Raw genomic sequence first — 16,978 nt, forward strand, 5'->3', positions numbered from 1 at the left:
GTGCGGCGCTTCATCAACTTCGTCTTTGTCCATCTACGCATGCCTGGTGCTGGCAACACCCACACGTTTCTAGTCTGATCGTCTGCGACGCTCCCGTTGTTCGCAACGCTACCACTACGACCGCGGGGGATGTTAGAGATATATTTGGGATACATGTATTTGGTAGTCTAGGATTTGTAATTTGTCTCCTACCATATCTCCCAGAGAGGCTTCTTGCCCTCCAAGTCTTGCACTCAATATATACTCGCTCTCGAGGCTCAATAATACATCCATCATATTCCGCCAATCCCTCTATCCCTTCTAACAGTGTGCACGGTACCGCCACTGATCTCCACTGCCACGCAGCCAGCAGGACGCACCGGCCAGATTAGATATAACTAGAGGCTAGAGGCTAGACCACACACGTAGCGAGCAGGACGCACCACCACTAGGTACTCGTGCCCGTGCCGGTGCTGGCCAGGACATGGACACGCGAATCGGAGGAATGTTTTGCATGCCACCGAATGGCAGCAGGCAAAGGAGGTGGCAGCGGTGGGGATGCATTGGCCGCACGCCGGGACCGTGCGTGCGCGCCAGTGGATCTAGAGGACTAGCTCCTCGCGACAGTGCTCTGCCGCTCCCTCACGTCGATGAAGACCGACACATGGCGACTCCGCCACAAAAACGCCAAAGCCCTCTGGCTCGCCATTGAGCAGTAAAAGCGCAAGGCTAGCGCGGAGGAGGCGGCGAAATCATAGGCAGCCCGTATGCCAAGGCGTAGTTGCGTGCGGCCCGGAGCATGACCGGTGTCATCTCCTCCGATGAGGAGTCCGACCTCTCTGACGGCTCTAGCTCTGACGAGGATGTTCCTTTCACCGCCGACGCCAACACTAAGGGGTACAGACGCACCGATGACTGCAAGGGGAAGGTGCCGGTGAGGAAATGGTAATTTCCCCCAATCATCTTCGTCCCTGTTTAGTTATTTTAGTTTAGATCCTAGATTGTCCGCGATAAACTGTGTGTATTTTGGTCCGATGAACTGCGATGTATATATTCCCCTATATAATTTCGTTGATCTATGTTTTGTTTTTTGCTTTGTTTTGTTATCTATGTAGTTTCGTTCATCATGTTGCATGGATAGCGTGGATTTGGGGTACCGAATATGAAGTATCCAACTGTGGATGCGTGCATTTGAGGGGTGACCGGTCACATTGACGTATAGGGAGCAAGACTTGCTATACCCGGCCGCATGCTCTTATAGTATAAAAAAAGTTTCAAACAACGTAACTACTCCCTCTGCCCCATAATGTAAGACGGTTTTTGTGTAGTGTCAAAAAACGTGTTACATTATGGGACAAATTATGGGACAGAGGGAATACATAATAGCCAAGTGTAACCAAGGGTGGAACTCAACTCCAAGAAGTCACTTTGGTACAAGTAGTAGTGTGCATATAGCCAAAGAACTCATCATCAGAAGCTCCAACCGAAAGCTATTTAAATCCAGTATGTAATCAAATGTGACTTGCAAGATCATGTACTCCCTCCGTTCCTAAATACAGGTTTTTGTAGAGATTTCATTATGAACCAAATATGAATGTATATAGATACACTTTAGGTGTTGATTCACTCACTTTCTCTATATGTATTTATAGTGAAATCTCACAAAGACTTATATTTAGGAATGAAGGGAATACAAACTAAGAATGCTCACGGACAGAGGACAGATAAATGAAGTCTCCAAGCGCGACAGCCGCATGGTATGTCCCTCAACCTGCAACCAAAAAAAACAAATTCGGCCAGAGACGTGTGTGTTTATAGACTAATCAGCATCCAAAAAATTAGGCACACGAGCACAACCATTTGATACATGTGCGCCCAGGAGGAATGCATTGAAAAGATTGAACAAAAGTTTTTGGCTCTAAGGTCACGAATAGATAAAAAAAGTTCAGAGATATACAAGAAGTTCAGACAAATAGATCAATATGCAACCAAAAACCATTACCGAACCACGGTACAGGTCGAGGCAAGCGGCTCCCCAAACTCGCAAATAGAAAATCACAGAGGGCCTCTCAGTGTCCATGATAACCGCGAGATCAAACTGAATACAAGGAAAGTTCAAAAAATCACGTAATCCAGAAGTGCAAAAAAAATGGCGAGCAAGATTAACCGAGGAACCAATCAATTTGTGAGAGGGAGAGAAGGTGGATCCGTGTTTGCCAAGGTCGCCGCTCGCGTTTCCTTCGAGGTGCCCTCACGTGAGGAGTGAAGGTGGAGTTCGGGACGGCGTGGCCATGGCTCATGACGAAGAGTTTTCGGGGATTAACTTAGAGCGATTCTGACGACGACTGACCCGTATGGATCAAAGCGATTTTTCAGGGATTAACTCAGAGCGATTCTGATGACGACTGATCCGTATGGATCAAAGCTTTGTCATCGTAGGAAAACGCCAGACCAACAGGCAGAAGCGAAGCAGAAGAATGGCATGGAGCGGCAGCTGCCCTAGGAGAACCTGTGGTAGCCCTAACACTAGACGAAGTGGGGTGTCTGCTACCCCATTGTTTTTTGTCCTTGTTTCTTGCCATTTTTGGATCTGCTATTTTCACAGCTCGCTACCCCATGTTCTGATTTTGCCTCGCCACTATTCGCCGTGGAGTGTTGACTTGCGTTACCACACTACGTGTATCTTGGAACGTAGCTATCCTTGTGTGCAAAAGCTAGCTGCTATTGATGATAGTTTGATGTATTTACTCTTGCTCTGGACGATCATAGTACGCTTATTGACTGGAGTGGTACTGACTAGGATTCAGTGGTTAGTAATAATATTTACAACTTAATCTAGGGTCTATATAGCTCCCAGCACCAAGCCAATTAGTGCCTCATGAAGCTTGAGTCTCCCAATCGATGGGCTTCTATTGGCATGAGACAATCACTAGGGGGTATCATTTTGCTTCTTTTAGCACTGGTAAGCATATAGGTTCTACAGATACGTCAACTACTGAATCTTGCAGAGTCAGCCTACCCATTTGCACGGAGTCAATTTTTTAGCAGTAAACCGATCGTAATTTTTTGCTGGGTTGCAATCAGCCTCCCCAAATGCACGAACCTTTCCTGTGCTAGGCACCATCAGACGTCTGGTGAACCTCCCATCAGTTGGGAACCCTTCGATCATGGGCCGAGGTCTGACACGGTGCAGGCATGCCAGCCTACGGGCTGGGCCTAGTGGCTATGCACATGCAGACGTGGTCCAACTTTGTCTAAAGAGGAAATAAATTTGATCCACCTAAAATGTTAGAAATGATAAGAGGGGGAAGATCTGGACCGGATCCCAAGCAGAACATGTGGTTATGATTGCCACCCCTACAAGATTGTTGCATAGGTTTGCTTTTTCCTATACGGTGGCGCTAAACTGTGCCTGCGCGTACAATGCTAATTCTGCGCTCCGGCCGAAACTGCGCACCCAACCAAGCAACCAACGTGCACGCACCTGGTGCCTTGGTCTCCCACTTGATCGTAAATTCGTAGGCAACTAGTAGTAAAGCATGGTAACCTTTTTACTACACAAGCCTAGTCACAAAGTCTATGGTAAGATCCCATGTGAAATGTAGTAACACATGTTAACCTATTTACTATACGTTCCCAGGGAATCAATCGATAGTAAACCTGTAGTAAAACTAGTAATCTCTTTACTATAGATGCACATTTGTACTACAGATGTCTGGTCATGAAGTTTGCCGTAACACCCCATGAAACATTTACACTGGTAGAAAAAGGGCCTATAGTCTCGGTTCCTGAACCGGGACTAAAGTGTCGGTACTAATGCCCTGACCCTTTAGTCCCGGTTCAATCCAGAACCGGGACTAAAGGGCGCGGCCACGTGGAGCTCCATCTTTAGTCCCGGTTGGTAACACCAACCGGGACTAAAGGAAATTTTATGATTTTTTCTGAAATTTTTTTTTTTGAAATTTTTTTTTGAATTTTTTTTTGATTTTCAAATTTCTGAATTATTTTAACCTCTAGTCTGTAATCACTACCCCTCATCACTTCTGAATTTATCCTCTAATCACCCCTCATCATTCCAAATCATCTAACTTCCCGAACGGTCATCCATCCTCCCACTCCCCCAGCCTGAGCACGCTTAACTTCCGGGTTCTATTCTCCCTCGCTCCAAGTCTGCACTTGTTGTTTTCCTGACAATAGTAAGATGCCAATCCTATTAACCTTCAGGAATTTTGCTTGAGCATGAAGTGACACATTTCACTGTTTGAGTTTGAAACTATTGTTTTAAAAAACAATAATTATTTAGTAACACTAATATTTTTTGAATAATTAGTTTGACCATTGTTTGACCACAGTTTGACCAGATTTGACCAAAATTAAAATAACTAAAATAATTATTTAGTAACACTAATATTCTAGAATAATTAGTTTGACCATTGTTTGACCACAGTTTGCCCACTGTTTGAATATTTTTCAATTTTTACCACTCTAGATCTTAAAAGCCCCGTAACTTTTTTCTATTAGGTTTTTGAGGATTTTGCAAATGTTTAACGGGGTTCCCCCGGTTAAATTCGGATGTAACTTGTCGAGTAGATGATTTTTCATATAAAAAACTTTTTCATCCGAGTTAGTATGCAAAAGTTATGCCCATTTTTACAAATTTCAGAGAGATTTTGCAAATAAAGTCAAAATTCATATTTGCAAATTTTCCCAACAACTAGACCACATATCACATGAGAAACTTATTTTCTTTTATTTTTTGACATTTCCATTATTTTCTTTTATTTTTTTTAAACTGAAAAGGCGATCCACAGGGGAGGGGGGGTAGAGTTTGAAAATGGGACCTTTAGTACCGGTTCGTGGCACGAACCGGGACTAAAGGTCTCAACCCCATTAGTCCCGGTTCGTGCCTCAAACCGGGACTAAAGGTCTAATCTTTAGTCCCGGTTTGAGGCATGAACTGGGACTAAAGGTCATCGCATTCTTTAGTCCCGGTTCATGTCTTAAACCGGGACTAAAGGGCCCGAGTGAACCGCGACTAATGCCTTAGCCGCACGAACCGGGACCAATGCTCACATTAGTCCCGGTTCGTGACTGAACCGGGACTAATGTGAATATTGCCCCGTGACCATAGCCCTGTTTTCTACTAGTGTTAGTAAAGCATGTTAACCACCTTACTACACATTCCTGGCAAAATAATCAGAAGAATAACATGTAGTACAATTACTAATCTCTTTACTATACCCACAAAAATAGTAATATGTTTACTATAGATGCATGGAAATTGTTAATAAAATCTCAGATAGCATGTAGTAAATACGTGACCTCTCTAGTAAAATTGATTTCAAAGTAATCATAATGTTACATGTACGCACGGTGAGAAAATTATAACCAAGATCTAATTGTTCAAAATATGTAATTGTTGATCAATTTTACCACATGCTAGAGCGATAGTAACAACAGTGTGATATATAGTAATTTACTAGTCAATTTTACTAGTTGAAGGGACTTGTGGGTCCGGATAGTAAAAGTCATTGTCACACATGGTAATGTACTAGAGTCTTTTACCATCAGGTGGAACTTTGGTGGGGACGTGGTCACTTCTGTAATTAGCGAGTTCGAGCGTGGTTTGAATGGCCGGAGCGCAGAATAAATTCTCCCTCCCGCATGTACTGCTGCATGTGGTGGATGACATAGTAGGTATCTACATCATTGTTTTATAGTTGCTGCAAGCAACAGAGGTGAGTTTTCCGGCCGAAGCGTACCACTGTAAATTTGTCAAACTTTCTATGTTTCTCTATGATAGTTCCTTCCTTGGTAGAATACTCGTAGAGTGCTTCATCTAGAAAGCCGGAAACTACATCTTCACTTGCGCTTTATTCTTTACTTCACTTACTTGTTGCAAGCTTGCTTTACTTTGGATCTTCGGTACCTTGTCTTGTGTTGTTGAGCTTGACATATAGGTTGACCACCTAGTTGCATATCTGTATGAAACCTTTCAATAACGCACACACGGCAAGACATTCTAACCTCGCTGCCCCAAGGAGATGATAGGAATCTCTCCCAGAGCTCTGTCGATTCATTCAGACAAACAAACTCGAGAAGGATTGAAGCCCAAAAGACCAACTTAAAGAAGAATCGCGCCATTCGTCCAAGAGTCATCCATGCGAGGATTAAAAGAAAAGTCTTAACCTAAACACTAGTAGGAGCCGAGGCACCGGGAGTCGCTTCTCTGCCACTGGCCACCGGAACGGCAGGCACAGAGGAGGTGAATCCACGGGTTTGCCGACATAGCATGGTGGGGAAGAGTTTGCCCTACCCTATACTTATGACCGGACGGGGAAGGAAAACATCATTGTACATCGATCCAGTATCATGGGGTGAGGCAATTTAGGTCTCAAACTCTCTAGGGACTTCGTGTATTAAAAAAACAGAAAGACACATCCAAGTGTTTATTAAAAAAACATTTTTTACATATACATATAGATGCCCTCTAGATATCTATAGAATTTTATTAAACAATGCAGTGGGTTTTAGATTACGCACAAAAGACAAATTTGTGACTTACGTGCCCGCGGACGTCCGCTAACGCGCGTGTGGACTATGACCGGGCGGGTCTCAAATTTTACCATATGCAACCATAAGCCTATTTCCAAAACAGCTAATACATGCAAACGCATGCACATCAATCATGTTGGATGTTTTAGTCTGTGTTTGTCGGTCAGGGCTGTCATGAAACATCGAATAAATTGCTCATACTTAAGATTTTCACATCCATATTGAGCCGGCGGGTTTTGGATGTTTGGTCCCATCTCGCCGCATGAAGAGCTAGTCGATCGGCTTAAATAGCCGGATCATCCAGAACTGATAAGGTTCAATCATCATCGTGCCCTTTGTTAAGGAGATAGACTGTCACTGTTAATCTTCTTTGCTTATCATAGAGAATACTAAATAGGCATGGTATATCTTCTTCACAAACGAAACATTAATGCTTGCACGGCTCTTTTTGAATCACAATGTGCCGAATAAAATAAAATTCGATGATAATTTAAAAATCTCTTTCATTGTAGTAGGGCCATCAACATATATGAACGAGATGAACTTGACACTGGATAAACAATCATCAATGAAGAAATGAAATCCAGTGTCAGGCCACCATGTTCAGACAACGAGAATTGATCGACTTATGCAACAACAGAGAAGCTTCCCGCCATCCGCCGGCCGCGTTAGGTCGCCCTCATACTTGGTCCCGATTTGAGGGGCCCCGATCAGTTCAGACGTATAGGGACTAAGTAAAGGGTCCGGTTGGATCAACCTTTTTTGACCAGGCACTGGCTACGCGGACGTTGCACGCGTTTAGAGATGAAATAGGGGGTCCGGCTGTAGATGCTCTTATTGTGGTACACATATAAATAATATATATTTATATATGAATTTTCATACGTAGCCACATATGTGTACGCATGTATATGTAAAAAAACCCAGTAGTTTTTGAGGCATATACATAGTGTTTTCGATTATTATTATTTCTAGAAAAAGCCTTCTTTTGCAGTGTCATGTGTGTTAGAAATGAATTTCTGAAAAGAAAAGCATCCCCCGCCTTCACAAGGCGAGCGGCCTCCTCTTTTCCCAGCTCCCCCACGCGCATTCTTCTTCCCCCAGCTCCGGATAGTCGAAAAACCCCAGCCGCCCGCACCGCCACCGGCGAACCCCAGCTCCAGCCGCCTTCCACCGCTGCGGCGGCGCCGCTCGAAGCCCGTGGCTCGGGAGCCCTTTCCTCCTCAGCAAAGCCGTAGCTCCTTCCTACTTCTCAGTCTCACCGCCTAGGCAAAGCAAAAAAAAAAAAAATCCCCCGAGCGCCTAACCCAGCCAGGCGCCCGGACCGGCACCGGCGACCCCCCTCCACCGCGGCGGACGGCGACATCGACCACCCGGTAAAGATATCTTCCTCGTCATCTATGTACTAGCTAATTAACGCCACTTCTCTTGCCTCTGTTTTTTCCGCCTGTAGCCAAGAAAATAATAATATTCCCCAATTCACTCTGTTCCCAGCAAAATTCCACCTTCCTGGACAAGAAGAATCCATGGCTTCCAGCTGGGATGTTGCCTCGGTTGGCTGGACCATGACCGTGCTGGGCTGGCTACTGGCGCCCATCATCGGCTCGCTTGCGCCCAAGATCCTCTGCTACCTCGGCTTCGACGCGTCGCAGAAGCTCCTTGAGCTGGAAATCCGCATCAGCCTGGAGCTGAAGAACACGCTGGAGGCCGTAGATGAGCAGAGGATGATGCAGAGAGGAAAGAAACCGAAATCTGAAGTGGCTGCGCTGGACAAGATGGCGGCCCTGCTGCGGCACGCCCGGGAGGAAGCGGAACACATCTTGGATGATCATCACGAGATCGAGTTGTACCGCAACAGGTTTCGGCACCGCCTCTGCCATGCTGTGACCACGTGCATTGCCCTCTGCAAAAGCAACTTCACCCGGGTGGACACGGTCCGGGCCGCCCGTCATCTCCTCCAACGAGCTGGCTATCCTATCAGTGATGTGGCCTCTGGCAGTGAGATGGTTCCGGTGGCTACTGGTGCTGCAGCCTCCGTCGAGCCTGATCCGGCGACTACAGTCTCAGATTCCTCGGGGCCATGGCTCTCTTGTTTGTGCACCTCGCTCGACTTCTTCGGGAATTGTTGTAAATCACTATACAGCTGGTTTGTTCATGTGTTTGAGGCTGCCTGCTTCTACAGAAACTGGTCATACAACGTGGTTGGCATCACAAGTTACCAGGTACACTCGTCAATTTCATCTCCTTCGACTCCTTGTTTCTTTCTTATGCACTCTCTGCACATGTAAAAAGATTTATGTACACGTGTAAAAAATAATTCATTTTTTGATTTTTTTTTTCTGTTAGCGAGTGTTCAAAATTGAATCACATATTTGTGCTCTGTGGACAACAGTCATCTCATATGTATATATCTGTCTAAATTTCTAACATGGCAGTCAACGTAATACTAATTCTATAATTTCACATCATCAAGGTCAAAAAAGAAAATAAAATGCCCCATGCTACAGACAGACTTGTATTTCAACATAAATGGGAATATATGTGATAGATGAGCACACGCAATTACTAATTACGGTTGGTCTACATTCTACAATGCAATGGCCAATCATGTCCCATAGGTCCGTCTCAGTTTAAGTATGTAGTAATAAAATTGTTGATTTGCGCCGTGATACTATGATGTGTGCACAACACTTAAGTTTTTCTACACCTGAATTTACATTGAAAAGGGATAGGTCTCAATTTCCAGATTTGGAATGTAATAAACAATATTAGTTACCAATATCATATTTTTCCTTCTCTTGTTTGTATGCAGCATTGATTCCAAAGCTGTACTATGTACTCCCTCCGTCCCATAATGTAGGACGTTTTTTGACACAACACCAGTGTTGAAAAACGTCCTATATTATGGGACGGAGGGAGTAGTCACTAGTAGCCGGTTAATGTTTCCATCATGGTCAGTTTTGTTTTATCAATGATTTTTGTATTTTTCTGCATATACATTTTCCCATTTTTGTTCCAGCAGCAATGTCCCATTTGTTATGCATCAGAGAGAATAGATATGTGAGAATGCTCATTTGAGATATTGCCTCTTGCAGGAGAATGCTACCGCATTAGATTTTGCCCTTACTGCTATCTCAAGACGAAAATTGAAGAACAAAATAGAGAAGGTAGAAAACACCATCAGTGAAGTGAAGAAGTCACTCTTGTCTGTAGCAAGCAACAGCACACCAGATCATATTGCCAACGAGAACAGGAGTAAGATTAGAACTGCTAGCAACCGGAAGGTATTTGGTCGAGAGGGGTTGCGTGATTCTGTCATGGCACGGCTCCGTGAGATACCACAGGATGATGCACCAAGCACGAGTACTAGTATGTGTTACTCGGTGATTGGTATATATGGTGTTGCAGGGTCCGGGAAGACTACCTTTGCACAATATATTCGAGATTACATAAAGAAGGAATGCAAGGAGAAACTTTTTGACACCACCATGTGCATTCATGTGTCTGGGAATTTCAGTGTTGATGATATATTTCATGAAATGCTGAAGGATATTACAGCAGATCGACACTGCAGTGTTTCAGATCATGAGGATCTCGAAGAGAAGTTGAAGAAAGAATTGCACGACAAACGTTTCTTATTGATACTTGATGATCTCTGGGTGAAGAGCAAGAATGACCCGCAGCTGGAGGAACTAATCTATCCACTCAATGTGGGGTTGAAAGGAAGCAAAATCTTGGTGACAGCACGAACAAAAGTTGCAGCTACAGCTCTATGTGATCATGAGCCTATTGAAATGCCTGACTTGGATGAGAATCAATACCTAAAGATGTTTATGCATTATGCACTTGGTGGTATAAGTGTTGCTGATGAAGAAGAATTTAAAAAAGCTGGTAGAGTGATCGCAAAAAAGCTACACAAATCACCTATTGCAGGAGTAATAGTTGCCGGATGGCTTGGGGCAAACTGAGATAACAGTTTTTGGAAAACTACGGCAAGCAATGACATGATGAATGACACCATGGATGCTCTTTGGTGGAGCTACCAACGGCTTAATCCGGACATCAGGCCATTCTTAGAATACTGCAATATTTTCCCCAGAAGATACAAGTTGAGAAGGGATGACTTAGTTCACCTGTGGACAGCGCATGGGTTTGTAAAGACCAATAATGCAACAAATGACGTGGAAGATGAAGCAGAGCGCTACATTAATGAGTTACTGTCATGCTCGTTTCTGCAACCAGAAGGATTTAATAGACAAGGTAACTGGAAGTGATTACTTCAGAATTGAGAATGGAAGGAGCCAGAGACAAGGCTGGAAAGGAGATGTCCCTCGAGATGTCCGCCATCTTTTTGTTCGGAACTATGATGCAAAATTGATCACTGAGAAGATCCTTGAGCTGGAAAATTTACGCACTCTCATAATTTATGTTGTTGAAGATGGTACACGAGTTGAGGAAAAAGTCATTGAGAGTATATGCAAGATGTTTCCGAAATTGCGAGTTCTTGCCGTTGCTTTCAGTTGGGAAGATGGTGAAATCAGGGAAGATGATAAATTCTCGGTCCCCAAATCAATTAGTCTGTTGAAGCACCTACGCTATTTTTCTTTCAGGATGGAGCTCCATTGCACGGTAATTTTACCAAGGACACTGACTAAACTTCACCATATCCAGGTGTTGGATTTTGGTGATGGCAAACTTTTGGAATTTACCTTTGCTGATCCTATAAACCTAGGGCACATATTCTGCTCGGGCATGGAATTTCCGAACATTGGCAGGCTGAGGGACCTAAACATGTTTCGTGGCAGCCTGTCGATCCATGGCCTCGAAAATGTTGAAAGCAAGGAGGAAGCTCTTGAAGCCAACCTAGCTGCCAAGGAACGGCTCACTAATCTGGAACTATCATGGGGTGGTGGTTACGGTACAAGGTGCAGTCCAGAAATTGAGGCAGAGGTACTTGAGGGCCTGTGGCCTGTGCCCTCCCGTGGGACTTGAAACACTGCACATCTTGGCCTACAGAGGCTCGAGGTACCCAGATTGGATGCTGAGTGAGCAGAACGGTGGCCTGCAAGCGCTTTGCTTCTCTTTTTGTGTCCTGAACTTGAGGCTTTCCCTCATCTTCGAGTGCTCATGCTTGTGGACTGCAGCTGGGACGCCTTACCAGGCAATATGGAGCACCTCACATCACTCAAGAATCTGATGATCTATATCTGCCAGAATATTCGGTCTCTCCCAACATTGCCGCAGTCTCTTGAGGAGTTTTCCCTTTATACCTGCAATGATGAGTTCTTGAAGTCCTGTCAGACAGTGGGACATCCAAACTGGCAAAAGGTTGAGCACATCCCCGAGAAAGAACTTGAACACCAAGCAAGTAAGACTGTAATTCACATTGCTGCTCTTTTTAAAGACTGTAATCTCCACTGTTGCCTTGTTTTTCCCATTGATAGTATATCTGAGCAAAAAAGGCCTCTGTACTTGACGATCTGGTACTAAATCTGGTTATGTTTGACCATCCATTTGCTAGCCTCAAAAGAAGAATCAGACGACTCTTATGGGATTGCATAAAAAAACTTTAATTCCAGAAGGGATTACGTGAGAAGGCTTTCAAGAGATAGCAGGTTGGAGACTGTGAATGTTTGGGTGCGGGACAACATGAATTCACCAGTATAAAAGCCATTTCATTATTCATAGTAATGTTTGCCAGCACCGCAGCTAGTATGATTTATTCGGTGTCCTATGTATGTATGCCAGAGAATTGGTTAATGTGCTGTCTAGTTTATTACTACCAGTCTATTTAATGTGATGCCATTTGGAGCTCAGCTCAGATGGCAGTGCAAGTGATCTTCCTGTTCATTTCTGAGAGAAAGCAAATGTGGTGGCTCATCACTACAGTAAATGACCGGCAGCTCCATTTGTTGTGCTTGCTCAAGTTAGTGCCTTCCTTCCTAATTTTGTACCTTCAGCAGCTACAGTTACTAGATGCAGAAGTCTCAGTTGAGACCAGCAGTTTGTGTATATGCGATTTGTTAGGTACAATTGGAATTTCCATCTCTTGTGTGCCATCCTCATTGACTAGTTTCGTTTCCCTACTTCCGTATGTGATACGCTGCGCGAGCTATGTGTCACTCATACTGATTCTTATTCTTTTCTTCTCATACATGAATCGCCTAGAGCACAGCGGGTATTGGGTCTGCGCAACACCGTAGCTGAGCGCGAGTTTTTATCACTATTGCAGTATCGGGGTTCCTCGGGTTTTCTTATTTTCTTCTCTGGTTTTCATTGGTTTTTCTTTTTCAGTTTTCCATTTATTCCTTTTTCTTTTCTTTTCTTTCTTCAGTTTTCACAAAAACAAATTCAACATATATCAAAAAAAAATTCATACACATTGTACATTTTTTCTATACATCATAAATATTTTTGGGTGTGTCTAGGGCACATCTAGATGTGCTCTAGTTATTGCACATCTAAGTGAGTGAGTTAAGCATAGAGAGAAAGAGAAAAAAGAAAAAGAAAATATCTACACGAATCTCAACATAAGATCAATGACATAGGACTTAGATGTCCAATACTTATAGCACATCTAGATGTGCTTTAGCAAAACTGCCTTTATTATTAGGGATAGATAGATGTAGATCAAGTAGGTATGAATATCCAAATCCGGCCGTTAGCAGGGTTATGCTTGTACTTTCTCCTTTTGTTTTGGTATATAGTATATAATTGTGTCCTTTGGCTGCCTCTCCGTCTGTAACGCGCCTTGTACGGTGAGTCCCGAACTACCCATATGCTGCGGTGGACAAAGGCACGAGCATCCAAATTGAATGCGTGCGGACATAGCTTGGACAACAACGAATTGAGAGTTCTAATAATACGGTTAGTATTTCATTATGTGGTTGCCCGTGAGACTGGATAACCCTACCGGTGGAGGCGTTGAGAAGCAAGCGTGCTTGCTTGCCTTTTTCCTTTTTCGGAAGTACGTCCGCCGATTGCCATGTTGAAATGGGCAATATGTTGGACCTAGCTTAGTCTCACATGTTAATGTCAATCTTTTCACGTGTTTGTTCAAGTTCACTATGCACTGTCCATGTGTTGGTGCATGCGTGCGTGCATGTGTGCGTGTCCCTAGACAACGACGAGCATTGCTTGTAGACTCTGAAGTTGTTGTGTTGGTGGATGTAACAGGTCATCAAAGGGCCAAGGCCTGTGTTGTCGGGCAGTGCTTCGTCGGAGATCAGACCAGTGCTGGGCCGGCAAAATCCGATGTCCTATTACAAACTTTAAAATACTTTCCTATTACATGGAAAATACTTATAACACCGGGTCTAGTAAGTTTTTTTAGTCCTCTACTTAAGTTCTATTACAAACGAGACCTATAAAATCTGATGTCATGTTATACAAACACTAAAATACTTTCCTTGCCTTCAGATCCTGCCTGCCGGCTGTGGGCTACCGTTCCTCATTGAGAGCTGATGCAAGTAATCCAGGAAAACTGAAGAACAAATGAGACCTAGAAAGGACCAGCAAAAAAGAGAGACCTAGAAAGGATATTCTCGCCTGGATGCCTGGTCCTGCCCTCCTGAGACGGAGAAGACACAAGCAAGGAGCCCTAACCGGCCAGTTGTGGCGTCCATGTCCGCCAGACGAAAAGATCAAGAGATTCAACAGCGCGTAGCTTCAGTGGCTTTGCTGTTCACTCGTTTCGATCGATCGCTGGAGGCGGATCTCTCGCCCGATTGTGCTGCGTCAAGTGTGTCAGATGCCAGACAACATCAGCCCAACTGGAAGTACCAAGCGTTTGTTAGATCCCAATTTCCGATTATTTCACTAGCGTGTGTGCATTACTGCAGTAGATCATGCTCTCCTATCTTGCAATCCATCTTAGTGTACTATGAAAGTTTGTGTTATTGAGTCATGATGAGATCAGAAATGATCTCCAGTCGGGTTTTATGAATAAACTTGTGCAATGTGATCTGAACTCTGCCCTATTTTTGTATTGTTCTCATGTGGAGTTGATGGTTGTGCAATGGTTGGATGAATGATATTTTTTTTGATGTGATGATCTGCCAGACTTCTACAGAGAAATTGTTTGTGTTGAAAACACAAAGAAAATATTTTGCCAAAAATCTAGATGATATGTCGTCTAAATGTGAAAATCTATATTTGTTCAATCGAAATATGTATCTGGCAACTGTGTGGCAGATTGCAAAACTGCCACACCCTCTCGTTGTCGTTCGGTCCAAATCTCCCCTGAGCGATGCCCTGTACCGATACGCCGTCCCCTGCAGCGCTCGAGCATGCCTCGCCTCAAGGGGAGGAGCTCCCGAGCACCAAACGCGCCGCCCGTCTTCGCCGTTCAGCGTCGCTGCCTTCTCCTCCAACGAGCCATCGCCGCCGTCGCCCCCTCTGCTCCTTTTCATGCCCTCCATCTTCCTTCCTCCTTCCTCCTCTCTAATCTATTTCTTCTCGCTGCTATCCCCTCTGAAAGGAGCTCCTCTGCTGTACCCCCATCGCCCAGATGGCCGCGACCTCCGGCGACTCCCTGAAGACCGGCTTGATCCGGTGCTCGCTGCCGCCGAAAACGCAGCTCCATCTGACGGCTGCGACCTCCGGTGCCTCCATGACGTCTGCCACCGACCCCGCCTCACCAGTCCGTCGGCTGTCTGGCTCGCCGTTGTGGATTTTTCTCCCGTCGAGCTGCATCGAATCAGAGCTACTGTTCAGAGCAGAAAATGGAATTATTCAGAGCTGCACGTCAACTATTTAAGGAGAAGGCTGGCACAGTTCAACTGTTGGAGGTAATTAGGATTGCGTTGGGTCTGTAGGTGATTTTTTGCAGAAAGTTTGAGGAATATGGTTAGATTTCTCTTGAGATGTTTTCCATGCATTATTCTCTATCTTGGAGTTGATTTTGCTTGTTAGGACACAGAGATCAGCAGCTGTTGATCCGGGGTGGTGGTGTGTTGTCTTTTTTTATCTTGTCGTCGAATCTAGCTGTGGTGATTTGTGTACTTGTTTTGCCAGAAGTAACTTGTCTGTTTGAGAGTTTTTCTCTCTTATGTTTGAGATGCATCTCATCTCATGTTTGCTTCAATCTTATCTGCGCTTTTATAGATTGTAAGATAATCGGCCAAAATTGTAAGTAAGACTTGCATAAACAACATGGTAACTTACATATCGCAAATGTGTTAACTTACATAGCCCCGGCCAGATAACTTTATGGACCTAGAAATAAATGTTTCCTTAAAGTTGTTGAAGCATACTCGGTAACTTTTATTTGTATATCATGATAATTTATGCATTGCATACCTGATAACTTGCAACACCATGGTAAATTTTACCTGACTTTTTTCTAAAGAAAAAACGTCCGATAACTTTTGTGTAAATAGCATGATAATTTACGCACCGCATTCCCGATAAATTATATACAAACATCATCAGTAACTTTTGTGTAAATATGATGATAATTTATGCACTAATTATATGTAAATTGGTAATATACGCACAAGAGAGCTGATAACTCACATACAAATACACAGTAACTTTTGACCACAGAAAAAAGTTATTGAAAACATAACCCCGGTAATTTATGTGAAAATAGCACGGTAATATACGATCTGCATACCTGATGACTTATATACAAACAACGCGGCAACTTTGATCAAGGGTGTTAAAAAGTTGTTGAAAAATATAACCCGATAACTTATGTGAAAATAGCACGATAATATATGAACCACATATCCGATAACTTGCATACAAACATCATGGTTACTTTGACCAGGAGGGAAAATGTTGTTGAAAACATAATCCTGGTAACTTATGTGAAAATAGCACGGTAATATATGAAACACCAATAATTTACGTGGAAACACTATGATGACTTTGACTAGGGGAAAAAGTCGTTGAAAAACATAACCCCCCGGCGGTAATTTATGTGAAAATAGCACGATAATGCACGAACCGCATACCTAGTAACTCACATACAAACTGCGGTAAATTTGACCAAGGGAAAATGGGTAGTTGTTAAAAAAACATACCCCTGGTAACTTATGCGAAGTAGCACGATAAGTTGCATACGACACGCGTGGGTAACTTTATGTATCCCATGCATGATAACTTTTGACGCATAACTTACGTACAAACACCACGATAACTCTTACCAAAGGGGGAAATGTTGTTAAAAAATATAACCTCGGTAACTTATGTGAAAATAGCATGGTAACTTGCATAGAACTGGCGTGGTAACTTATGTAGCCCATGCATGGTCACTTTTGTCCCGGACAAAATTCATCGGAACATACCAACGTGGGGTCTAGTTTTGAAGATTATCATTGTGTCAAATCATTTATGTGAAAACGATTTTGCATTGGACCTACTACTAGAGTTACAAAACATTTTGAATTTTCAAAATAGGGAAGTCTATGAAGACATTAGTTTTTGTCCTCTAGTGCAA

General features: G+C 43.6%; 1 pseudogene; it reads left to right on the plus strand.

Moving 5' to 3' along the window:
- The first annotated feature begins 8,040 nt into the window (after window positions 1-8,040).
- On the plus strand, window positions 8,041-12,430 carry LOC125538941 (annotated as a pseudogene).
- Window positions 12,431-16,978: the final 4,548 nt, after the last annotated feature.

The sequence above is a fragment of the Triticum urartu genome, chromosome 1, assembly GCF_003073215.2.
Source record: "Triticum urartu cultivar G1812 chromosome 1, Tu2.1, whole genome shotgun sequence".
NCBI classification, from domain to species: Eukaryota; Viridiplantae; Streptophyta; class Magnoliopsida; order Poales; family Poaceae; genus Triticum; species Triticum urartu.